Source organism: Amphiprion ocellaris, chromosome 9 (genome assembly GCF_022539595.1).
Source record: "Amphiprion ocellaris isolate individual 3 ecotype Okinawa chromosome 9, ASM2253959v1, whole genome shotgun sequence".
NCBI lineage: Eukaryota > Metazoa > Chordata > Actinopteri > Pomacentridae > Amphiprion > Amphiprion ocellaris.
In genome coordinates this window covers 153,428-172,500 of record NC_072774.1, presented here as the reverse complement: position 1 = coordinate 172,500, position 19,073 = coordinate 153,428, and the positions used below count along the sequence as shown (strand labels likewise).

At 37.6% G+C, this 19,073-nt stretch overlaps 1 protein-coding gene across 3 annotated transcripts in view; it reads left to right on the top strand.

Moving 5' to 3' along the window:
- The first annotated feature begins 3,905 nt into the window (after window positions 1-3,905).
- Window positions 3,906-19,073, top strand: part of LOC111576810 (ceramide synthase 2-like) — a 45,029-nt gene continuing 29,861 nt past the window's right edge. The window contains exons 1-2 of one of the 3 annotated variants that reach the window (XM_055013536.1): window positions 3,906-4,315; window positions 9,624-9,675. The gene's annotated coding sequence lies outside the window, so the exon portion shown is untranslated. The remainder of the gene's footprint in view (window positions 4,316-9,623; window positions 9,676-19,073) is intronic. The other 2 variants (XM_055013537.1, XM_055013538.1) reach the window with 2 other exon arrangements.

Here is a 19,073-nt window from a genome sequence, read left to right as displayed (position 1 = left end):
TTTTTATTTGACCAACAGGTTTATTCTTAATAGAAATAATATAAATAAGTAACAAAAGACAGTAAAACAGTTGAATTGTTGATGTTAATGCTGAATTTGATCTACATTTATTTGCTTTACTTGGTTTATCCAAATAGAAGTCCCGTTCCTGTGACCTAACAACTTCACTTTCATTTAATCCGACCAAAGAACTGACAGCAAATAAAAGCAGAAAAAGCACAGAAATATTCCAAATAAATCATTAACATCTCTGACATGACTCACCGTCTCTTATTCAGCCACAGGAAAGCAGCAGATCGCATCAAAAATCACCATAAATCTAAATCTGACATGAAGATCAATAAGTTTAGGCTTCATTTGTGAAGATATCTAAAATTCTCTGCACAGATTCCAAAAAAATGAGATTACATAAGAATGAATAAACAGAATAAAAGCATTAATTTACATGTTGACTGTAAATAAAAAGCCAACACTGTAAATAATGTTTTAATAAAAAAAATCTGATATTTATAAATGGTAGTTTTTTAATAATTCAACCACAGAATGACACCGTTTTACTGAATTTAAATCAGCTGGAAAATATATAATTATTTGACAGATATTTGCCATTTTCTGATAATTAAATTATATTTAATAAGGATTGAAAAATCGTTTTTAAAAAGTTACTGTGCCGTTTTCCCTCATTATATATCTTTTTGTCAGAAAATGGCACATAGCTGCAGGTCACAATAAAACTAAACGTAGAATACTTTAACAGGAAATACCGGCTCACTGACATGGAAATAAAGTTATTTTAGTTGGACTTTTATCACTGACTAAGCAGATTTGACAAGTTGTAGCACAAAAACTAAGATATTAGTAGAAAGTCTGGTTCCAGTAGAGCACAGATTATTGATCTACTGTCCAATATTCCAGATTCTGGATCAATGACATGAAATAAGAGAGAAACTTTCAGGTTTTTATCTCTAATAGTTCCTCACGTGTTGTTGTTTTAATGAGAGAATAATAAAACTGATGCAATTCTGTATGGTTGTATCACGTTTGCCTCGTTTTTTTCATTTTATGTCTCATTTTTGACGTTTTGTGTCTTTTTTTTATTATTTTGTGTCTCGATCGCATTTGGTCTCATTTGTGTCGTTTGTCATGTTGTATGGTTGTATCATGTTAACCTGCTAACCTGTTTTTGATGCTTTTTTGGTCATTTTATGTCTCTTTTTTGTTGTTTTGTGTCTAATTTGTGTCATTTTCTGTCTCGTTTGTCTTAATACGTGTCTCTGTTGTGTTGACTCTGGTTGTAACATTTTTGCCTCATTTTTGCTGCTTTCTGTCGTTTTTGTTTGTCATTTTTCATGTCTCATTTTATTTGATGTCTTGTTTTTGTCATTTTGTGTTTAATTTGTGTCATTTTATATCTTTTTCCTCAGATGTTGCTCAAACAGATTTAATGTGAGAATAAACCTGATAAAGTGGGTCAGTGATCTCAGAAAGCTAAAGTTTTTCAGAAATATTTCTAAATATCCATATTTTATGATTTTGATCCTCCTGTTGTCCTCATTTACGGGCATCAAAAAAATTGTTTCGTCTGAAAAAAATCCAAAAATTCAACAAAAAAATTCCCCAAATTTCTGAAAATTTGCAAAACCTTCAGGAAGAAAATTCCAATAATTCCTTCAAAGTTTTTATTTAAAAAAAAAAAAAATCCCAAACTTGGCAAGAAAATTCTTGCAAATATTTTCAAAAAATGAGTAAAAATCTTCCAGAAAAATCCTAAAAATATCTAAAATGATTCCATATATATCAGTAAAACTTTTAATATTTTCTTTAAGAACATTCACATAAAAATCAACCAAAATCCAGTGAAATTCGCTGGATTTCGGTTGATTTCTATGTAAATGTTCATAAAGAAACATTTTTAACATTTCTTTTTTTCCACCAAAAATTGTTCAAAGATTTCCCAAAAATGTTGAAAATGTGGACATCACAAGTTTCACTGTGAAAATATGTTGTTTTTCCTCCATATTTTCAAACTTTAAAACGAGTCAATTTGACCCACAGGACGACACGAGGGTTAAAGAGTTTTGTGGAAGTTGATCTGAGGTGAAATAAAAGCGTGTTTTTCCTGCAGAACTGAGCAGAAACTCACAGCAGCTGCTACTGTCTGCTCCTCTGTTCTCCTCTCTGCTACTGTCTGCTCCTCTGTTCTCCTCTCTGCTCCTCTGTTCTCCTCTCTGCTCCTCTGTTCTCCTCTCTGCTACTGTCTGCTCCTCTGTTCTCCTCTGTTCTCCTCTCTGCTCCTCTGTTCTCCTCTCTGCTACTGTCTGCTCCTCTGTTCTCCTCTGTTCTCCTCTCTGCTCCTCTGTTCTCCTGTCTGCTCCTCTGTTCTCCTCTCTGCTACTGTCTGCTCCTCTGTTCTCCTCTCTGCTCCTCTGTTCTCCTCTCTGCTCCTCTGTTCTCCTCTCTGCTACTGTCTGCTCCTCTGTTCTCCTCTGTTCTCCTCTCTGCTCCTCTGTTCTCCTCTCTGCTACTGTCTGCTCCTCTGTTCTCCTCTGTTCTCCTCTCTGCTCCTCTGTTCTCCTGTCTGCTCCTCTGTTCTCCTCTCTGCTCCTCTGTTCTCCTCTGTTCTCCTCTCTGCTCCTCTGTTCTCCTCTCTGCTCCTCTGTTCTCCTCTGTTCTCCTCTCTGCTCCTCTGTTCTCCTGTCTGCTCCTCTGTTCTCCTCTCTGCTCCTCTGTTCTCCTCTGTTCTCCTCTCTGCTCCTCTGTTCTCCTGTCTGCTCCTCTGTTCTCCTCTCTGCTCCTCTGTTCTCCTCTGTTCTCCTCTCTGCTCCTCTGTTCTCCTCTGTTCTCTCTGCTCCTCTGTTCTCCTGTCTGCTCCTCTGTTCTCCTCTCTGCTCCTCTGTTCTCCTCTCTGCTCCTCTGTTCTCCTGTCTGCTCCTCTGTTCTCCTCTGTTCTCCTCTCTGCTCCTCTGTTCTCCTCTCTGCTACTGTCTGCTCCTCTGTTCTCCTCTCTGCTCCTCTGTTCTCCTCTCTGCTACTGTCTGCTCCTCTGTTCTCCTCTGTTCTCCTCTCTGCTCCTCTGTTCTCCTGTCTGCTCCTCTGTTCTCCTCTCTGCTCCTCTGTTCTCCTCTGTTCTCCTCTCTGCTCCTCTGTTCTCCTCTCTGCTCCTCTGTTCTCCTCTGTTCTCCTCTCTGCTCCTCTGTTCTCCTGTCTGCTCCTCTGTTCTCCTCTCTGCTCCTCTGTTCTCCTCTGTTCTCCTCTCTGCTCCTCTGTTCTCCTGTCTGCTCCTCTGTTCTCCTCTCTGCTCCTCTGTTCTCCTCTCTGCTCCTCTGTTCTCCTCTCTGCTACTGTCTGCTCCTCTGTTCTCCTCTCTGCTCCTCTGTTCTCCTCTCTGCTACTGTCTGCTCCTCTGTTCTCCTCTGTTCTCCTCTCTGCTCCTCTGTTCTCCTGTCTGCTCCTCTGTTCTCCTCTCTGCTCCTCTGTTCTCCTCTGTTCTCCTCTCTGCTCCTCTGTTCTCCTCTCTGCTCCTCTGTTCTCCTCTCATCTCCTCTCTGCTCCTCTGTTCTCCTCTCTGCTCCTCTGTTCTCCTGTCTGCTCCTCTGTTCTCCTCTCTGCTCCTCTGTTCTCCTCTGTTCTCCTCTCTGCTCCTCTGTTCTCCTGTCTGCTCCTCTGTTCTCCTCTCTGCTCCTCTGTTCTCCTCTGTTCTCCTCTCTGCTCCTCTGTTCTCCTCTCTGCTCCTCTCTGCTCCTCTGTTCTCCTCTCTGCTCCTCTGTTCTCCTCTCTGCTCCTCTGTTCTCCTCTGTTCTCCTCTCTGGCCTCCTGCTGGAACTTTTCCTCCGGATGTGCTTCATTTCATCCAGACGTCACAGCGGCCCTCCCCCTCCGTTATCCGTCTCTCCTCCCTCCTCCCCCGCCCCTCAGTCCGCTCTGCTGCCGGCCGACCCGCGCTCCTCTCCGGCCACACGCCCTCCAGATCCCGCCGCCGCCTCCCGGGACGCACGGAGTCGAAGGTTGAACCGTCCGGAGCACGACGTCGCCCCGGGCAGAGAGAGGAGAAAAAAAGAAAAGCGAGTCCTCCGCACTGCAGCATCTCCTCCTCTTCTCTTCCTCCACATCTGTCTTCACTTCCAGCCAGAGGAAACACTTCGTGCTCCATGGAAACATGTAACGGTCCGTCCGGACGCTGACGCCGGACTCGGAGCGCCTTCAGCTCGCGGTTCGGGAGTTGCTCCCTGGGAGGAGAAAAAAAACACCGGAACACGGATTTTACCGTCAGTTGGAAAGCAGCGTTTCACTCCAGAGGACGGAGACAAACACCAAAGTAAGTAACGATTCACTTTCATGTCGTTGTTGGTTATGGAGTGCCTGCGGCACGCGCACGCTGCGCAGCGCACACGTCATTACGCACGGAGGAGCCGTTAGAGCACAGCAGGCCGGAGAGGAGGTTTAACACTAAAAAACACTAAAAACACTCTAAAAGTCACATGTAAACCCGCTAAACCGGCCGGTCCAGCCCCGGTGTGTCCCGGTGTCCGGTCCGGGGAGCTGCCGGACTCATGGCACAAAGGCTGTCTCTGGTAAAGTTCGTTCAGTAGTTGTGTCACATTTTCACTGCAGCAGACACACAAACAGATCAGAGGGTTTAAAGCCGCTGATCCTCCATTTGTTGATTTTGTTGTCTGAGTCACAGAACAGCAGAAAACTCAACATTTAGGGAGATCAAACCTCTAAAACTGAGATAAACTGATCCAGGAGCAGCTGCTGAAGTATTCCAGTTAAATGTTGTTTCATTAGTCTGAAAACGGCTTGAATTGACCCCACTGAGCCTCCATTCAAACTCAAAATGGCGAAAATTCTCATAAACTTTGTATCCAAGCATCGATTAATCGATTAGTCATCGACTTTTAGATTCATCACAAACTATTCTGATAATGATTAATCGGTTTGAGTAACATTCTAAGATACAAAAAAGCCTAAATTCCATAATCATAGCCTCTTAATCTGAGCTCAGAGTTGCAGTATTTCATCAAACTCACTTTATTGTAAAAAAAAATTCACCAAAAATCTACCGTTTACTTTAACCGGAATCTGTAAAAAACTAAAAATGCTGCTCCTCATGGCAGAACTAAGAAGCTGTGAATGACTCAGCTGTGACCAACAGTGGCAGAGCAAAAATTAAAAGAGTTTCCATGTGAACTTTGGAAGATTTATTTGTGAAATAGAGATTAATCGATTAGTCATCAGCTATTCTGTTAATGATTAATCAGTTTGAGTAACTTTCTAAGACAAAAGGTCTAAATTCAGTATCTGCAGACTCTGTGAATATTTCTTTGAAAAAATCCAAATCTGAGCTTAAAGATGCAACATTTCATCAAACTCACTTTATTCTACAAAATTCACCAAAAATACACCGTTTACTTTAACCTGAGTCTGTAAAAAACTAAAAATTCTGCTCTTCATGGCAGAACTAAGAATCCAGGGATGACAATTAATTGGTTTTAGTCATTTTATATGAAAAAAGTCTAAATTCTATAATGACAGCTTCTTAAATGTGAATATTTTATTGAAAAAAAGCTTAAAGATGCAAAGTTTCATCAAGCTCTTTCCAAAATTCACCAAAAATAAACTGTTTATTTTAAGTAGAATCTGTAAAAAACTAAAAATTCTGCTCCTCATGGTACAAGTATGAAGCCAGGAATGACTCAGCTGTGACCAACAGTCACACAGCAAAAATTAAGAGGGTTTCCATGTGAACTTACGATGATTTATTGGTAACATAACGACTAATCAAATAATCGGCAACTACTACTGTTTTGATAATTAGCTAATTGATTAGTCTAAATTCAGTGATTTCAGCTCCTTAAATGTGAATATTTTCTGGTTTCTTTCCTCTGTGACGGTAAACTGAAGATCTTTGGACTAAACCAGACATTTGAGGAAACTCTGATCCACATTTTAAACATTTTTTCACATTTTAGACCCAAACAGTTGATCGATTCTTCGCTGCACAAATGCTCTTCTCTGTTATATTCCAACGGTTCTAGTAGCTTCTTAAAAATTAGCTCACAGCTAATTTATCTCATTTCAAGAGATTCTTTTTGTTAAATCTTTGAAAAACTGGCTAACTCTCATTTAAATTAATCACTCTGTTAATAAGATTCTGCAAAAAGCCAAAAACTGGTCTTCAGTTTCAGGAGCTTTTCTAACGTTTGACCAACATTTGAACTGAAACATGTTAATTAACAGTGAAGTTTAACAAACTTTATGACAGTTTATTCTGCCTTTAATTTGCCTTTTACTGTCTCAGGTTTACATGAAAACTTCAGCTGACTTTAATTAGAATCTGCAACTTTTCTAGATTATTTCTACATCAATTAATTGTTTGTCTCTAAACCTTAAGAAAATGTTGAAAATGTGGATCAGTTTCCTCTGTCTGGTTTAGTCCAAATATCTCCAGTTTACTGTCACAGAGGACAGAAAACAGGAAATATTCACATTTAAGGAGCTGAAATCACTGAATTTAGACTGTTTTACTTTAAAAAAATGACCCAAACTGATTAATCGATTATCCAAATAGTCTTAATCCATTAATAGATTGATTTTTGCAGCTTTTCTGCACTAAATGTTGTTTTCACCATTTTTCTCTTTACCTTGTTTTATCTAAAGTCTACAAAACTAAATCTTCTTGATAAAGGAACAGAATCTGGCAGAAAACTGAGATTTAAAGTTTATGCAAAACCTAAAAAAATATTCAGTTTAGAGTCACAGAGGAGGAAAGAAACCAGAAAATATTCACATTTAAGGAGCTGAAATCACTGAACTTAGGCTGTTTTTTACTTAAATAATGACTCAAACTGATTAATTAATGATCTAAATACTGGGGCTGAACAGTTATTTGGTTAATCTTTGCAGAAAATTGAGATTTTAAGTTAAAAACTGAGTTTACAACTCAAAGATCTTCAGTTTAGAGTCACATAGGAGGAAAGAAACCAGAAAATATTCACATTGTAGAAGCCGAAATCACTGAATTTAGATTGATTTTACTTTAAAAATGACTGCTACTGATTCATTAATTATCCAAATAGTTGGTGATTAATCTAATAATCAACAACTAATCAATTAATTTTCGCAGCTCTGATCAAATTTACCACCATGAGAATTAATTTATACTGAAAGTTAATGTAAATCTGACAAATAAAGGGCAAAGTGTGCATAGAGTGTTGTATATATTTGCAATTAATGATTATTTCTAGATTATTCGATTAGTTGTTTGTCTGATAATGGTGAAAAATGTCTGGTTTAGTCCAAAGATCTTCAGTTTACTGTCATAGAGGAGAAAATATTCACATTTAAGGAGCTGAAATCACTGAACTTAGGCTGTTTTTTACTTAAATAATGACTCAAACTGATTAATTAATGATCTAAATACTGGGGCTGAACAGTTATTTGGTTAATCTTTGCAGAAAATTGAGATTTTAAGTTAAAAACTGAGTTTACAACTCAAAGATCTTCAGTTTAGGGTCACATAGGAGGAAAGAAACCAGAAAATATTCACATTGTAGAAGCCGAAATCACTGAATTTAGACTGATTTTACTTTAAAAATGACTGCTACTGATTCATTAATTATCCAAATAGTTGGTGATTAATCTAATAATCAACAACTAATCAATTAATTTTCGCAGCTCTGATCAAATTTACCACCATGAGAATTAATTTATACTGAAAGTTAATGTAAATCTGACAAATAAAGGGCAAAGCGTGCATAGAGTGTTGTATATATTTGCAATTAATGATTATTTCTAGATTATTCGATTAGTTGTTTGTCTGATAATGGTGAAAAATGTCTGGTTTAGTCCAAAGATCTTCAGTTTACTGTCATAGAGGAGAAAATATTCACATTTAAGGAGCTGAAATCACTGAATTTGGATGATTTTACTTAAAATGACTCAAACTGATTCATTAATTATCCAGATAGTTGGTGATTAATAATTGACAACTAATCGATTAATCGTTGCAGCTCTGATTAAATTTACCACCATGAGAACTGATTTAAAGTCAAACTTAATGTAAATCGTGTATAAATTGTCACATATTTTTGCAGCTACTGATTATTTATGGATGAATGAAGGAGAAAACGATCATTGATAAGTGATTAGACTCACCTGGACTGATTCTACCTGCAGCTATCACCTGTTAGTGATTCCTCACCTTCACCTGGTTAAAGTCTAGCAGAGAATCAGAATGTTCTAATGAGATCAGAATGTGAGAAATGTGCCCGAGTCAGCCAGAAAACATCCAAATGTCCAGAGCGTGACCCGAGTTAGCGGCTAATCAGGAAGCTTCATCCTGAGCTCAGGATTCCACTGTTTCTCCTGAAATCCTCAGAAAGCTAGAAATGAGAGGAGGACTCAGCTCATGGCTCATTTTCACCCTAAAAACTCCATTTCAGCGTCTTTTCCTGGTTGTTTGAAGCCTCGGTTTGTTTCAGGTTTGAGTTATTAGCGGAATTCTCTTTCATTTAAAGTTTGAATGTGAAATTCTAAATCCACCTCGTTCATGTTTCGACTAGCTCAAATATTAAAAGAACGGAGTGAGAAAACACACAGACTGTCTCATTGAAAGTTCAGATGAATATTTAATGAGTGTTACTTAAAAATTTAGTCGATTGAGTCATTTAAAAAAAATAAAAACTTCCAAATTAGTGATTTCAGCTCCTTAAAATGTGAATATTTTCTCCTCTGTGACAGTAAACTGAAGATCTGTGGACTAAACCAGACATTTTTCACCATTATCAGACAAACAACTAATCGAATAATCTAGAAATAATCATTAATTGCAAATATATACAACACTCTATGCACACTTTGCCCTTTATTTGTCAGATTTACATTAACTTTCAGTATAAATTAATTCTCATGGTGGTAAATTTAATCAGAGCTGCAACGATTAATTGATTACTTGTTAATTATTAGATCAATCACCAACTATTTGGGTAGTTAATGAATCAGTTTCAGTAATTTTATAAGTAAAATTAGTCTAAATTCAGTGATTTCAGCTGTGCAAATGTGGATATTTTCTGGTTTCTTTCTTCTGTGACTCTAAACTGAAGATCTTTGGGTTGCAAACTCAGTTTTTAACTTAAAATCTCAATTTTCTGCAAAGATTAACCAAATAACTGATCAGCTCCAGTATTTAGATCATTAATTAATCAGTCATTTTTAAATGAAAAACATCTAAATTCAGTAATTTCAGCTCCTTAAATATGAATATTTTCTGGTTTCTGTCTTTAAAAATGGGTTTTGGGGATTCAGAGGGGTTATAATTTATATTTCGAGCAGTTTTTAGTTTTTCCCTGATTCTGCTTCATGCAGACGACAGTTTTTTGGTGAACCTTGGAAAGTTTGAAGAAATATTGAAGTTTTTAGCTCAGGTTTGGCCGTTTATCCAGACAGAACCACCATACGTTCAGGAAATGTTGTTGAATCTTTGTTTCTACAGTTTCTGACTAAAAACTGGTGAGATTTTAATAATTTTTATTGAAAACCTGCCTTTAAAAGTGGATTTTTTTTTCATCCAGAAGGTTTATAAAATCCAGAATAAAGAGCAGTTTTCTGTTTTTTTTTTACAGATTCTGGTCGAAGCAGCTGGTCCATTTTTTGGTTAGTTTTGGAATCTAACAGGTAGAATGAAATGATTTTGAAGAAATATCTCAATTTTTAGTTCAGATTTGGGAGTTTTTTTTTTACAGTTTTTTGTCAGGAAGTTGTTAAATCTTTGTGTTTCTGCAGTTTCTGACTAATAACTGGTGAGACTTTAGCGACTCTTTGGTGACTTTTTCTAGAAAACCTGCCTTTAAAAGTGGATTTAGGGATCCAGAAGGTTTATAAAATCCAGTATGAAGACCCGCTTTCTGTTTTTCCTGATTCTGGTCCATTTTTTTGGTTAATTTTGGACTATTTGATGAATTTTCAGCTCACATTTGGCCTTTTTTTCTGAGAGACCTTGATGTTAGACATGAAACCTTCACATAAAGTTTTTGATTCTTTCCGTTTCTACAGTTTCATACTAACAACTGGTGAGATTTTACTGACTTTTTCTAGAATACCTGCCTTTAAAAGTGGCTTCAGGGGTACAGAAGGTTTATAAAATCCAGTATGAAGAGCAGGTTTTTTTTTTTTTTTTTTACAGATTCTGGTCCATTTTTTTGGTTAATTTTGAAGTGATTTTGAAGAAATATCTCAGTTTTTAGCTCAGATTTGGGAGTTTTTTGAGACAGAACTTGATTCTTTGGTGACTATTTCTAGAAAACCTGCCCTTGTAGTTGGATTTAATAAAACAGAAGTCAGTCTGAAGAGCAGATTTTAGTTTGTTGAATTGTTGTGTTTCTACAGTCTTCTATCTGATAGAGTTAGGAGTTATATGCTAATGAAACCCAACATAAAGAGCAGTTTGTAGTGTGCTGATGAATCTTCCTACAGTCTTCTGGCTGATGGAGTTATGGGTTCTGGACTCATGAACAACATAAAGAACAGTTTGTAGGTAGTTGTTGAATCTTGGATGGATGGATGGATGGATGGATCTTTGCATTTCTACAGTTTTCTGGCTGATGGTTTTTACATAAAGAGTGGTGGTGGAGCTGTAAGTCTTGTGACCTTGGCTGTAGTTCTGCAGCTGTGATTCTGCAGCTGTGATTCTGCAGCTGTAGTTCTGCGGCTGTAATTCTGCGGCTGTAGTTCTGCGACTGTAGTTCTGTGACTGTGACTGTAATTCTGTGGCTGTAATTCTGTGGCTGTAGTTCTGCGACTGTAGTTCTGTGACTGTAATTCTGTGGCTGTAATTCTGTGGCTGTAGTTCTGTGACTGTAGTTCTGTGACTGTGACTGTAATTCTGTGGCCGTAATTCTGTGACTGTAGTTCTGTGACTGTGACTGTAATTCTGTGGCTGTAATTCTGTGGCTGTAATTCTGTGACTGTAGTTCTGTGACTGTGACTGTAATTCTGTGGCTGTAATTCTGTGGCTGTAATTCTGTGACTGTAGTTCTGTGACTGTGACTGTAATTTTGTGGCTGTAATTCTGTGGCCGTAATTCTGTGGCTGTAGTTCTGTGGCTGTAGTTCTGCGGCTGTGATTCTGCAGCTGTAGTTCTGCGGCTGTAATTCTGCGGCTGTAGTTCTGCGACTGTAGTTCTGTGACTGTAATTCTGTGGCTGTAATTCTGTGGCTGTAATTCTGTGGCTGTAGTTCTGCGACTGTAGTTCTGTGACTGTGACTGTAATTCTGTGGCTGTAGTTCTGCGGCTGTAGTTCTGTGACTGTAGTTCTGTGGCTGTAATTCTGTGGCCGTAATTCTGTGACTGTAGTTCTGTGACTGTGACTGTAATTCTGTGGCTGTAATTCTGTGGCTGTAATTCTGTGACTGTAGTTCTGTGACTGTGACTGTAATTCTGTGGCTGTAATTCTGTGGCCGTAATTCTGTGGCTGTAGTTCTGTGGCTGTAGTTCTGCGGCTGTGATTCTGCAGCTGTAGTTCTGTGGCTGTAGTTCTGTGGCTGTAATTCTGCAGCTGTGATTCTGTGGCTGTAGTTCTGCGGCTGTAATTCTGTGGCTGTAGTTCTGTGACTATAATTCTGTGGCTGTAGTTCTGTGACTGTGACTGTAATTCTGTGGCTGTAATTCTGTGGCTGTAGTTCTGCGGCTGTAGTTCTGCAGCTGTGATTCTGCGGCTGTAGTTCTGCGGCTGTAATTCTGTGGCTGTAGTTCTGTGACTGTAATTCTGTGGCTGTCGTTCTGTGACTGTGACTGTAATTCTGTTTCTGTAATTCTGTGGCTGTAGTTCTGCGGCTGTAGTTCTGCGGCTGTGATTCTGCAGCTGTAGTTCTGTGGCTGTAGGTCTGTGGCTGTAATTCTGCAGCTGTAGTTCTGTGGCTGTAGTTCTGCGGCTGTAATTCTGTGGCTGTAGTTCTGTGACTATAATTCTGTGGCTGTAGTTCTGTGACTGTGACTGTAATTCTGTGGCTGTAGTTCTGCGGCTGTAGTTCTGCAGCTGTGATTCTGCGGCTGTAGTTCTGCAGCTGTGATTCTGCGGCTGTAGTTCTGTGGCTGTAGTTCTGTGACTGTAATTCTGTGGCTGTAGTTCTTTGGCTGCAGTTCTTTGGCTGTAATTCTGTGGCTGTAGTTCTGCGGCTGTAGTTCTGTGGCTGTAATTCTCTGACTGATGGAAACGTTGGATGATTCATTCTGAGGATGACGTGAGGAACCGTCTGCTGTTCAGACTCTGATTCACTGCAGCAGATTAAACTCCGTTACTTCAGAACCAGGCGACTGTTTTCCAGCAGCACATGTCGTCCTGTTTCATTCACAGACCGAGGACTTCCTGCCCTCCTCCTATTGGACCTCTGGAATGGTCAGAGGGGGTCATGTGACCCAGCGGGCCAATGGGACGAGGCCTGGAGGGGAAAAGTGCTTAAACAAGCTGAATCCATGAATGATCTCAGCCCTAAAAATATCTGAAGCTGCTGCTGCTGTTCACTCAGGTTTACTACAGCGGGTTTACAGTTAATAATGATTAGAAAAGTCACATTAAACAACTCATGAAAACAAATTTAAACTAATAGAACCAGATAAAATAGTCAAAGTTAGTTATAAATCACATTTAAGACAACAGTTGCTGATTAAAGTTTACATTTTAGGGATTAAAACTCTCCAAAAACGACCTAAAATGCTGCTTTATCTGATCATAAAACACATTAAATATGTTCAGTCGCATGTTTTCTACAGCTGATGCACTTTTTAACAGTTTAGAGTTAATAATAATTATAAAAGTCGCTTCAGACAACTCATGAAAACAAATTCAGACTAATAGAACCAGATAAAATAGTCAAAGTTTGTTATAAATCACATTTAAGAAAAGAAGATGTAAATCTACCTGAATAATTTACATTTTAGGGATTAAAACTCTCCAAAAATGACATACAATGCTCCCTTATCTGATCAGAAAAAACATTAAATATGTTCAGTCACATGTTTTTATGTGTTTATGTTGCGATTAATTACAACTGATGAACCTTTTAAACAGTTTAGAGTTAATAATGTGCAAAATAACCAGATAAAGGTGGGGCAGTGGTGGTGCAACAGTTAAGTCTCTGGACTACTGATCAGAAGGTCAGAGGTTCAAACCCCGATGTGGCCACTGTTGGGCCCTTGAGCAAGACCCTTAACCCTTCCTGCTCCAGGGGGCGCTGTACTGTGGCTGACCCATCGCTCTGACTCCCCCAGTTGGGGAGAGATGCGAAAATCAGAATTTCCCCTCGTGGGATTAATGAGGGATACTAAAAAAATAAAATAAAGATAAAGAATCAGACCAGTGAAAGATTCAGAAAATAGAGACAAACTGATAAATATCTCATAAACAGAGGATAAATTTAATCACACACACACACATTTACACAATTTGGACGATTCAGAGTCACTTTGGACACAGGTTCAGTCTTTTTTGTCCAATTTTAAGTTATTTTGGACAATTTTTAACCATTTTGAGAATATTTTGAGTCACTGGAAAAATTTATAACTGTCTTGCAGAATCTTGAATCACTTTTGAAACGTTTTGAGTGATTTTAGAACATTTTGGAGTCATTTTTATAAAATTTTAAGTCATTTTGGACATTTTTTAACAATTTTGAGGATGTTTTGAGTCACTATGGGAAAAGTATTGAGTCATCTGAGAGAATTTTGAGCATTTTTGTCAAAATGCAAGTCATTTTGAACAATTTTTAAACCATTTTCAGGATATTTCGAGTCACTTTGGAAAACTTTTTAACCATCTTGGAGAATCTTAAATCACTTTGGAAATGTTTTGAGTCATGAGAGAATTTTGAGTCATTTTGTCAAAATTTAAGTCATTTTGGAAATATTTTTGCCTGTTGATCCCACATAAAGAAAGGAGATAATTTAGTCATTCCTATTTGGGAGATAGAGGAGATCTGGGGAGTTAAGGGGAGTTTATTTTATTTATTTTAATGTTTATTTGGCAGGGACAATTCATACAACATTGCCACAAAAAAGGGAAAATGCGATGCATATAAGACGTCTAGCTTCAGCTAATTTGCAGTCTTTGTCCCTGGTCAGGCGTTTAAAATACAATGAAGTATACGAAATACAATTAAAAAATGCAATGACACAAATACAGTGAAAAATACAATAAATAAATAAACAAAGTTGCAGTTGTCAATTACTGATAAAAGAAAACGGAGTTGAATTTAACAATGAACATTAGTAAAGTGCTGTTATGTTGACAATGACTTGTAAAAAATTAATGTTCAAACTTCTGCTGCTGCTTGAGCCAGTATTTAACTTTCACACTAAACATCTTCAACTCTGTTTGGGATTTAATTTCTGATGGTAAGGAATTCCATAGGTGTGTACTTTGGTTGGCCAAACGTTGTTCTGCATCTTGGAATTTGACAGTTCTGCTTGGTTCTGCTTGGTTCTGCTCCTTGTCATTGTCCTGGAGCTGTCTGTCTTTTTAAAGATCTGAGACATCACTTGTGGGGTCAGTCCATTTAAACACTTAAAAACAACTTTTAGGAAGGAGAACTTTATACAGTTGGAAAAAGTCAACAAATTGTGTTTTTCAGTGATTTTACAGTGATGCCATTTTTGTGGTTTCTGGTGTAAAATTTTCAAAGCTTGTTTGTAAAGTGAGAGTAGAGGTCTGGTAGGTGAGTCAGTGGCTTGGCCCCAGACAGCAATGCAGTAGGACAAATGTGAAAGAACCATGGCATGCAGATATAAATGAGCTGCCTTAAAAGAGAGACATGACCTGATAAATATAAAGCAGTTCAGACTGGTTTTTACAGTTTTGGATAACATCTTTGTATGTGCGTCAAACTTAAGTTGTGTATCTAGAGTTATACCTAAATATTTAAACTCATTTACCACCTCAGTTTCATTAGTATCAATAGTGATGTGAAATTTCTCAGAGACTTTCTGTCTTATTGAAAAGCACATTGGTACTGTTTTTTAGTGATTAAGTGTTAAATGATTCCTTTGTAGCCATTCTGAGACAGTAACCATCTGTCTGCTTAAGATGTCTGAAGCCTGACAGGGAGTCTTTGCTGAAACATAAAACGCTGTGTCATCAGCATACATTTGACATTCAGTGTCCGTACAGATGGTAGGCAAATCATTTATGTATAAACAAAAAAGAATAGGACCTAAAACTGATCCCTGGAGCGGACCAGTCTTACTGTTCAGAGGAGATGTTTTCACATTCTGTAGTCGAACACACTGCTGTCGATATTCCAAATATGAGCTAAGCCCACTAACAGCAGGAGCAGAAAAATTCAATTCATGTCTTAATTTACTGAGAAGTATCTCATGACTTACAGTGTCAAAGGCTTTCTTCAAGTCCAAAAACACTGCTCCAACTATTTCCGTTGTCAATTGAACATTTTATTCTCTCAGTGAAATGACACAGAGCCATCTCAGTTGAACAATTTTTGCGAAATCCAAATTGCTTAGAATGATAAAACTGATTTTGTGATAATGGCCATTTTAAAGCTTTGTGGAAATTTCCCTTCTTTGATAGACAAATTTATTAAATGAAGTAAAGGGCTTACCAAAATGCCTCTGTGTTTTTTCAAAAATAAAGCATCAATTCCAAATATATCTTTTGCTTTTGAATTGTTTAACTGGATTATGATTTTTTGAATTTTGATGTGGTCAGTCTGTTCGATGTTAAAGTAGGAAGCCTGACCTTTACTTATACCATTTACATTTTGTAATTGTTGAGAATCTAAGTTAAGTTCATCTGTGTTGAGAGGTTTTTGGAAGTTTGATGTTGATTGAATGAAGTATGAATTTAATTCATTAGCTATTTCATTGATGTTAGTAGAAATCATTCCTTTAATATTAAGTTCCTTTATTTCTTCATGGTGCTTTGACTTACAGTTTAAGAGTGTGTTAATATGTTTCCAAAGATATAAACTGTTCCCACCTGAATCATTTATGAGTTGCATGAAATAATTTGTCTTTGCCTTTCTTAGTTCAGTTACAACCCGGTTTCGTATCCCCTTGTAGATGAGGATGTCTGTATGTAATTTTGTGAACAGTGATTTTTTTTTAAATGCATGATCCTGCTTCTTCATCAGCTGATAAATGTCATTATTTATCCATGGCAGGGTTGGTTTATGCCTAAACTTAAGAGGGCAAGCGAACTTTTGAATTACATTTGCCATAGTATTTGTCAAGATATCACATCTGTCTGTGTCACTAATTTGCAAAACATTGTCCCAATTTAGACGTTTTAATTCATTTTCAAATTGATTGATTCTCTGTTTAGGAATCCCTGTTGGCACATAATTATGATTCTGTTTGAAAGAGAGTCTCTGTAGGCGTTTTTTTAGTATGTTTCCTCATTATCAGGATCATATTATGGTCTGATAAACCTGTTAACAAATTATATGTTTTTGACACCCTGTCAGGTTTATTTGTGAAGATTAGGTCTATAATATTTTTGCTTGTCTTGGAGATTCTGGTTGGCTCTTTAATTATCTGGTACAGTTTATGTTTGGATGTAACTGCTTTAAGTTTTTGCTTACAGTTTTTGTCCAGCCAGTTTATGTTAAAATCTCCAAGTACAATGTTTTCAGTTCTATGGCTTAGTGCTTCAAGCAAATATCAACATTTTGGTAAAATGTTACATTATGTTTCAATAAATAAATAAATTTAAAATTAGACATTCTAACCCATAAGTATCCACGTTAACCTGAGTGCATTTTAAAATGTTCTTTACGTAAACTAACACCCCGCCTCCTTTTCCAGACAGTCTATCTTTGCAAAAACAGGTGTACCCAGGCACATCAATCATGGTTGTTGGGGTGTCGCTAGACAGTCAGGTTTCAGTCAAAGCCAGAAAGTCCAAGTTGGAGTCTACTAACAGATGCTGAATTTGATCTCTCTTTGGTATAATACTTCGTATGTTCAGATGACCACCAGTGATGCCCTTCATTTTTTTCTTTGGGTCCCAAATCACCTTTGCATGGTTTACTGTTTGAAAATATTTCACACTCTTTTGCTGGAAAGCTGCTCTGCTGTAGGCCATTTTTTCTTGGAATCTGTCCTGCTGCAGAGGGAGGTGTGATGGTACAGGTGCTTGAGTCTTGAGCAAAAGGGTTGGGTTAGAGTCTTTTTGTGGAGAGGAGCTCCTACTTTGCTTGATTTCTTGAGGGATAATCAGTCTTCCTTCAGTGATTGAGTCCAGCTGAGGAACTAGGCTGAAGCAGTCACTTACAATTGTTGAAATCGGTGAGGGTTCCAGTGATCCAACAATTAGCTGTGTCCACATCTTGGCAAGTGGGAGTTCCTGTTGTTACTGTGTGGCCAATGCTGTTAGTTGGTGGGCCAGGATTCAGCTGAATATCACCACATAGTAACAGCATGAATAGTAAAAAGTAGAGAATGTACCTTTTATTTTTTCCTTTATTGTGTTGTTGCTTGATCTTGTTACTTCTATAAAGATGATCTTTTTGCCAAATTAGTGTATAGATGTTCAGTTAAAGGGAGTAAAAGAGGAGTAAAAGAGGAGTTAAAGGGGAGTTAAAGGGGAGTTAAAGGGAGTTAAAGGAAGTTAAAGGGGAGTTAAAGAGGAGTTAAGGAGAGTTAAAGAGGAGTTAAGGAGAGTTAAAGGGGAGTTAAATGGAGTTAAAGGGAGTTAAAGGGAGTTAAAGGGGAGTTGAAGGGAGTTAAAGAGGAGTTAAGGAGAGTTAAAGGGGAGTTAAATGGAGTTAAAGGGGAGTTAAAGAGGAGTTAAGGGGAGTTAAAGGGAGTTAAAGAGGAGTTAAGGGGAGTTAAAGGGGAGTTAAGGGGAGTTAAAGGGGGGTTAAAGAGGAGTTAAGAGGAGTTAAAGAGGAGTTAAAGAGGAGTTAAGGGGATATTGTGCTGTTGCAACAGGAAACAGGATCGTGACAACGTGAGTCGATGTGGAAAATAATCGAGTGAAACTGAACAGCAGTGAATCAGCTGATCTTAAAAAAAACTTTAAAATGAAGTTAACAAAGAGAAAGACATAAAGTGATAAATGACCCGTTTAAAGGACAGTTTTCTCATCATTCTGATGTCAGATAAAAAGGTTGAGTTCTCGGGTTTATTATCAGACGTAGATAAGACTTTATTATTTGGGTGAATCCGTTTAAAGGTCGATTTTATCTATATTAACCCTCTGGAGCCCATCAGACTGTGGTTTACTCACTCTTTCTGATCTATTTATAGTGTATGGTGACAAAAACAACCACAAAACAACAAAAAATTAAACGCTAACAAAAGAAGGGAACGGCAAAAAGTGACAAAGTCGAGACAAAAATCACTGCAAAGTTGCACAAAACCACACAAAGACAGAAAATGATCACAAAGAGGCACTGAATGACTGCTGAGAGCAAAAAATGACTGCATGGAGGCACAAAATGGCCTCAAAATGACACAAAACAACTGCAAAAATGCACTAAATGAAAGCAAGCAGACACAAAACCACCATAAGTAGATATATAATGACACAAAAGGGAAACAAAACCATCTCAAAGACAAATAAACTGAACAAAACCAGACACTGACTCAAAACAACAAAAAGGAGATTAAAAAAATGACAAGACCAGAGAAGACTGTCCCAGAGACGAATAAAACGACCAAAACCAGACAGAAACAGGATAATTTACACAAACAAGACACAAAACTGAAAAATAAGAGACACAAAATGACAAACAAGACATAAAATGTCAAAAATCAGACATAAAACGGCCCAAAATGATAAAAACCAGACCAAAAAAATGACACAAAGGGGCAAAAAACAGGACAAAGTGACAGAAGGAAGACATAAAACACCACAAATTAGACTCAAAATGACAAAAATGAGACAGAACAGCACAAAACAAGAAGAAAACGACAGAAATAAGACAGAAAACAACAAAAATCATGAAAAACTGACAAACGAGACACTACACAAGACAGAAAACAACAAAAAATAGACTCAAAATGACAAAAATGAGACAGAACGGCATTAAACAAGAAAACAAAACGTCAATAAAATAAAT